Source organism: Chelonoidis abingdonii, chromosome 4, assembly GCF_003597395.2.
Source record: "Chelonoidis abingdonii isolate Lonesome George chromosome 4, CheloAbing_2.0, whole genome shotgun sequence".
Taxonomy (NCBI): domain Eukaryota; kingdom Metazoa; phylum Chordata; order Testudines; family Testudinidae; genus Chelonoidis; species Chelonoidis abingdonii.
This window is the reverse complement of record NC_133772.1, coordinates 129,865,991-129,873,731: the sequence shown is the minus strand read 5'-3', so window position 1 is coordinate 129,873,731 and position 7,741 is coordinate 129,865,991. Positions and strand designations below refer to the sequence as shown.

Genomic DNA, 7,741 nt, shown 5'->3' with positions numbered 1-7,741 from the left:
CTGGGATAGCTGCCCACAATGCACCACTCCCAACAGCGCTGCAAATGCTGCAAATGTGGCCACACTGCAGCACTGGTAGCTGTCAGTGTGGCCACACTGCAGCGCTGTTCCTACACAGCTGTACGACCACAGCGGTAACTCCCAGCGCTGCACATTTCCAAGTGTAGCCATACCCTTAGACACATCTCTGTGGAGCTCTGAGTTACAGTGGAGATGACAACTGCCCTCATTATTATGCATTAGATCAGAAGAGCAGATGAAATGGAAGCCTTGGATTACTGCTGATGAAATCTGCCTAGGGGTAAGAGCAAGGACAAGAAGAATTTATTTACCCAACTGTGTCAGTCCACACAAAGAAGTTATGGCAGTTATTTCAACCTTACCTCAGTACCCTTGAGATCCAAAGTTTGGGGTGGATAAGAGAAGATTTATGGATCACTGGCAGCTCTGAAATGATTGCAAAGAAAATACAGGACATCTTTTAAAACTCAAACTACTTCTCCAGGAATAAAGCCCATGCTTAAATGAGTGGGACTATGGAAAATCAGAGCTACATCGATGAAGACGGACACCGAGGTACAACCTAAATTTTCTACAGCTCTGATCAAAGGAAATAAAACAGCAGATTGGAAAGCTGCATAATTATCTTCAGGTCCAGATTCAGGAAGAAAACATGGAGGTTGTTACTAGGATCACCTCAGATACAAGAAATCCATACTTGAGTTAATTTAATTTGTGGGCTCAACATTAAGGAAAATCCATTTAATTTGGAAGGAGCTTAATAAATTCCCTCAATACTTCAAACCTAAAAAAAAAAAAAAAAAAAAAAAAAAAGAGGTTCAATACAGTTTATCACATGCAACGGCCAGCACACAGGAAGAGTAGCGAAAGCAGCAAGCAAGGTGGTAAGAAATGGCAAAACAGCTAGATGGCAAGGTCCAAGGGGTTATTTGAGCCAAACAAGTACCTTTTCAAAAATGGAAATCTAACCATAGTGAAGAGAACAGAAAGGAGCATCAGCTATGATGGGCAAGGTGCAAGATGGAAATTAGGAGAGCCAAGGTAGACACTGAAGAACAAATAGTCAAATATACAAGGACGAACAATGAGAAATCCCTTAAGTATATCAGAAGCAGGAAGCCTGCAAAAGAATCGATCAGTCTGCTGGACCACCAGGGAATGATTCTAGGAACGACAAAACCAGTTAAACCTATTTCACTAGCCAGAAAACCAGCTGAAGCAATAAAACTAAAAATAGAATTCTTATACACCTAGGTGATCATGCTGTGATACGGACTAATCAGCAGAGCTTCTGCAAAGGGAGAACCGTGTCTCTCTAGGCTACTAGAATTCGAGCATGTCAACTAAGTAGGGAATAATGGAGAGCGGGTTGATAAAATTTACTTCCCTTTGACAAGGTTCCTCAAAAGAGGCTATTAAGGAAAATTAAATATATCACTAAGAGACAGAGGTGCTGTAACGTCAAGGAACAGAAACTAAAAAGGCAGAAAACCACAGAAGAGGAGTAAATAGTCAAATTTCATTATGCCAAGGTTCTGTGCCAGGGCCAGTGTTGTTTAACATGTTCATTCACGACCTGAAAAAGGTTATAGCAAGGAAGTGGCAAATTCTGCACAACTGACGTAACATTATTTAAGTTAATCAGAACTGGAAAAACCTGTGAAGAACTCCAGAGGGACGGAATAAAGCCAGGTCAACAGGGAACATGATGGGAGAGCAATGAACAATGGAAGGAATAATTTTAACCACTGATACACAATCTACATTAACTAACAACTCTGAATAAGCCATGGGCAGCTCTATTAAAACCACTTCACAGTAAACAGCAGCAGTCAAAAAAGCCAAACAAAATGTTACAGTGTTAAGGAATGGAATTAAATATCATAATGGCAGCATATACCCTCACTTGGACAGGTGATCAGTTCTGGACACAGCAAAGAATCCTGTGGTACCTTATAGGCTAACAGACGTTTTGGAGCATGAGCTTTCGTGGGTGAATACCCACTTTGTTGGATGCATGTCATCCGACGAAGTGGGTAATCACCCACGAAAGCTCACACTCCAAAACGTCTGTTAGTCTATAAGGTGCCACAGGGACTCTTTGCTGCTTTTACAGATCCAGACTAACAGGCTACCCCTCTAATACTAATTCTGGACATGCTAGCTCAGAAAAGAATATAGTAAAAATAGGATTTCAGAGACAAGTGATGTAAATAATTAACGGGGGGGGGACTCCATGTGAAGAAAGATTAATTGAAAAGACGAAGTATTTTAGAGAAGAGATGAAAAAGAAGAATCAGTACAGAAAAGGCATAACAGACTCCTTTGCTCATCTTTACTCTTAATAAGGGAACATTCCATTAAACTGTAAGGCAGTAAATCTAAAACTAATAAAGGAAATACTACCACTTACCACCCACTCTCCCACGTAATTAGCCTGTGGAACTCATTTATCACAAGGTATCATTGAAGCAAAAACCTTCGCAGGTCTCAAAAAAAAAAAAAAAAAAAAAATGAAGGGACATTTATATAGACAATGAGAACACCACAGTTACAGTAGACAGGATTAAAACAAAGTTTGGAAAGGCTACAAACTCCTGCTTCTGGGGTTAAGTCAACTACTAACTGATAGGGACAGAAGAAACTTCCTCTACTGGCAGGTCTTTTTTTGCTCCTTCCTCTGAAGCACACGGTACTAGCCACTGACCGAGACAAGATACAGGACTAGATGGACCTGTTGGTCTGATCAAATAAGGCAATTAAAAATGAGACGATACACAAAAACCAGCACACTCCTTTTCTGTGATTATAATCCTGATTGTTATGTAGACAAAACAGAAAGGAATTTACAGCAAATAAAGCAAACATTAAAACTAAGCTGCACATACAGCTCTCTTTACATCAGACTAAAAGTGTTGGCAACTATATATATGCTGCCACATGAACTGCTAAATGAGTAGAAATGAGAGGGCAATAAGAACTGAAATGCTGGGTTTATCGCAACAATGTCAAGACTTCAGTCAAAACTACTGGATTAAAGAGCTCAAGATGCGTACTGTTACTATACTATATAGACAGTAATCATGTACATTTGGTTCTGTTTGTCCCAGAGCAGTAGGTTGGTTTCATCCCTTCAGATTAGGGATGCACATAGATAAAGCCTTGTGATTTTTTGGGGGAGGGAGGGCAATTTTGTTTTATTTTTAGGAATTTCTTTTTTTAATCATGGGGCAAGAGGCTGGGTTCTGTCCCAGAGCACAGGATGCCCTGGGGGAGGAGGAGAGGGAAGGGTTGGATCTTGCCCCTGGCAGAGTGGAAAGGGAGTGAGACTTCAGTCACTAGGCTGCAGTGCCACCCACTCAAAGTTTGGCCCCCCGCCACCCCTCCATCATTACAAGGGGGTGGCCGGGCCACATGCGAATGGCCCTGTGACCTGGAGCCATCACTGGAGGGTGAGTTTTTGTTTTGTACGTTGGTTTGTTTTATTTCGTGTTATTTCACTTTGGTGAAAAGCACAAAGCTCTACACCTAGATATCACACCTTCCTGGGATTTTATTTTTTTTAAAAAGCAGGCAATTCAGCACAAGCCAGCAGCACTTCTGCAACAGAAGTCTGGAGAGATTCACAGATTTTAAGGCCAGAAAAGACCCATTAGATCATCTAGTCTGACCTCCTGTCTAACACAGGCCATAGAATTTCACCCAGTTACTTCCATATTGATGCTAATATACTTTAGTCAAGCACATGTTGCCTTCCAGAAAGGCCTCCAGTCTTGTTTTGAGGACTTTGAGAGAGATGTAGAGTTTATCACTTCCCTCAGTAGTTTGTTCCAATGGCTAAATCACCCTCACTGTTAAAAAGGTGGTGCAGCTTCTCAGTACCCATTTTTGGATAAAACCCAATTACATAGGTTGAGGGCTAGCCTTCTCAACTGGTGTATAGCATGTAGCCGTGTGTACAGTGGTATGATCGAGGTGGACATAAGTTAGTTACTTGGAGGGCAAAGCAGAAAAATTGTTCCACAGACCCACCCCAAAATAGTATGGCCGGCTCCATGCATTTCTATTGTGGCTGCCTCTCAAACGTAAGGAGGTGTTTTATAAGCCATACTGAAGATTAACAAACAGGGAGGAAACTATAGGAAGATTGCCAGAACATGACGAGTATGTTTATAGATATATTTCTGTAAAATGATAGAACTGCATGATGCTTGCAAAAATAAATAAAATCTGCTATTAAAAAACTAGCAATATTCATTATAGAGTGGGAGGTAGTATTTCTGCACATTTAAGTACTGAACAAGTAGTAATACTTTGCACTTATATAGCATCTATCTTTGCAGGATTTCAAAGCACTTGTATCAAACAGTGAGAAAACAAGTTATAATATGTAAGCCATGATATATGCATGCTCACTATTCACATATTATGTTCTAGCTCATCTCTTTAGAATGAGACAAAACTGAGGACACAAAGGAAAAATTAAAATATACAGTCAAGTTTTTACTCCAAACTGAGAAACATTTCAGTGCAAATAAAGGTATTATAATCAATTCACCAATGAAAAGCAATGTAAATAAAAACATGTATAGAAAAATTCTTGAAGGTTTTTATTAAATGATTGCACAGTCTGCCAGGATCTCCTGGAGTAATACAACCTACATTTATCAGGAGGAAAATTTAAGTGGGTTTTCTCTCCCTTCTGAGGAGGGAAGAACAACATAATTTAGATATTTACTGGCAGGTTCTATATATATCTGATTTAACCAATTCAATATTTATACTAATCTCCATGGTATGTATTAAAATAGGATTCTATCCAGAAGAACCAACAATGGACATCTTTAAAAATACAAAATCAAGATCACCCATGGAAGAAAGCAAAGCTAATTTCTCCCCAAAGAAAAGAATACTTTTTAAGAGACTATTTGAAGCATGATATAGCTGCATATGAGCGCCCTATGGGGAAAGTTTCAAAAAAAATTCGATTGTCTTTCTTATGAACAATACAAAAGTCACCAAAGACACAGAACAGAAGACAACTTGGTTTTTGATCGTGATTGCCATTCCTGAGGCAAGCCAGAGTGCTTTATTAAACAGAGGAGATGATGAAGCAGAAGGAATCAACAGTATTATACTGTGGGATGGGGGAACAGTGGAAGCCACATTGCTTTGAGACATTTACAATGAGACTGAACTCTTGCACTGCTTGAGGGGGAAGGAGGAATTACAGTCCAGAAATAGATGACCTCTTCCTCCCAGCTCTGTTCTGCTTACATGAAATCTATGTTCTCTGCCCCTAAGAGTCATGCTAGCCAAACTGCCCTGGAAAAACCTACAGCAATCTAGCCAGCTCCCACTGCTAGAGTGAGGTCTTTGAATGATCAGGAAGGATCTACACTGGAATCGTCCAAGGGTACACTTTCTCTGCTCCCCTGAAGCTCTTTTACAACCTTATATGTTGGCCAGCAGCCCAGAGGGCAAGGGAAGATGAGACTCGGCAGAAGCTGGAGCATGCTACCCAAACAACATCGGCGTTGGAGATTCCTGGCTCTGGGCTGCTGCACTATTTTCAAACCCGCCTGCAGCCTTTTATAACCACTGACATAATCTGTCCTACGGATTTAAAGTAATGACAGTCAAACATGCCAAAGATGTCACCACCCACTAGTATTATCCATCAGGGAAGGACAAAGAGGCGCAGCGCTGCTTAACCTCCTCCCCCTGTGCAGGAAATCCCCCCGCTTCCCCCAAAGGGCAACAAGTTAGCTGTCTCTCAGGGACTGGTGTAACAAACAAACGAAAAAAGTCGCCCACTGGAAACCCCCCAAACTCGGCGGGGGTGGCGGGGCTCAAGGCGTCTCCTTCCCCTAAACAAACACTGAGCCAAGTAAGTGCAGCGAGAGCAACTGTGTTACCCTGGCGAGAGGTGTGTCTGGCAGTGAGGATCCCCATTACTCTTGCCCTGCTCCAATCGCCCCCCACAGATCCAGCCTCCACCCCGGCCAGACAGAGGCCACGTCTACACTACAGGATAAATTCGAATTAGCTTAAACCGATTTTATAAAACAGATATTATAAAGTCAATTGTGCGCGTCCAAACTAGGCACATTAATTCGGTGGTGTGCGTCCATGGTCCGAGGCTAGCATCAATTTCTGGAGCGGTGCACTGTGGGTAGCTACTGTAAAATAATGAGGCCAATAATGTCTATTTGCGTCCACACTAACCCTAATCCAATATAGTAATATCGATTTTAGCATTACTCCTCTCATTTTGTAGGAGTACAGAAATCGATTTAAAGAGCCCTTTAAATCGATATAAAGAGCAGTGTAGTGTGGACGGGTGCAGCCTTAAATCGATTTAACGCTGTTTAAATCGATTTAAACGCGTAGTGTAGATCAGCCTAAGCCGTGGGTCTCTGCAACCTGGCCAGTCTCCCGCTTTCACACATCACAGGCGAATGACTGACCCGCGTGGACCCGGCAGCACGTCCGCCCCCACCCCCGAGCCGACAGCCTCCCCGCTGCCCTGGGGGCTCCCCTCCCTCGCCGCCGCCGCGCAGCGAGCCAGGTGCGTGTTCGGGGAACGGAGGTCGCAGCCCGGCGTGCCCGGGCAATGCGAAGGGCCGAGCCCAGGGGAGCCCCCGGGACACGCGCGCAGCCCAGCCAGGCCAGCGGGGCGCCGCCGCGAGGCGTGGGGCTGGGGACACGCGGCCCCCGGGAAACACACGCCTAGAGCTACCCGTGCAGCCACCCAGCCGGGCAGAGGCGGGGCTGCAGCCGGGCGCACGGGTTCTCCCCCCCTCGCTGTCCGTGCGAGGGAGGATCGGACGCCAGATGGGACGCTCCTGCTATGTCGATCAGCCGCCCCCGAGCCAGGGAGCCCCCGAGCTGCCTCCCAAGCCAGACCGCTGCTGCTGCTGGGTCCCGCTGGGCCGGGTGGGGGGGATCCATCGCCTCTCCCCGGCCCCACTCACCTCATCTTCCCTGCAGGTCAGGGGACTCGCGCTGTCCGTGCGCGGGGAAGTTGGTCTGTGTGTCCGGCTCGGCGAGCTGCGGCCGTGATTAATGTCGGACCCCCCCGAACGCGGTGCACGCCAGGGAAGCGCGGAGGTTGCTGCATCTGCTGCACGAAGCGGGGCTGGGGCTCCCTGCTGCTCCGGGGCTCACTCGCCTCGCTGGGCTCCTGCTCTCACCCCGCGGCCCCTGCAATCGCATCTTCCAGCGTCAATGGCGCTAGCTGTGGAGCTGGTCCTCGGCAGCTGACAGCTGTTCCCGGGGCCCTGCCATCTTCCCCGCTCGCTGAGCGCGTGTGAGAGGAAACAAAACACAAAGCCAGCGGAGCTCTGCTGCCCACTGCTGCTGACAAACACTTCCGCCAGCCTGCAGCCAGCCCCGCTCCTGCTGCTGCCGCTGGGAGCGCGGCTTTTCCCACGGCAGCCAGCCCACTACATGCACCACCAGCCAACCCAGACACACACATGCAGATAACGCGCACAGCACACGTGCACACAGGCGTACACAGTGTTTATGCACCTCCCACATAATGCAAGGAACACAGTGCCCGCAGAGCACATGCACAGACATGCGTACAACACAGTATACGTGCAGGCACAACACACACACCATCCATAAATAAGCACATAGGAGGATACCGAGCACAGCATATGCACCCACAGAACAAACAGCAATCTGTACATACAAGCAGTGTTGCATATAC

General features: G+C 45.7%; 1 protein-coding gene across 1 annotated transcript in view; it reads right to left on the bottom strand.

Moving 5' to 3' along the window:
• Positions 1 to 7,469, bottom strand: part of EVL (Enah/Vasp-like) — a 247,198-nt gene extending 239,729 nt beyond the window's left edge. Inside the window, exon 1 of the mRNA XM_075065682.1 lies at positions 6,999 to 7,469. The gene's annotated coding sequence lies outside the window, so the exon portion shown is untranslated. The remainder of the gene's footprint in view (positions 1 to 6,998) is intronic.
• Positions 7,470 to 7,741: the final 272 nt, after the last annotated feature.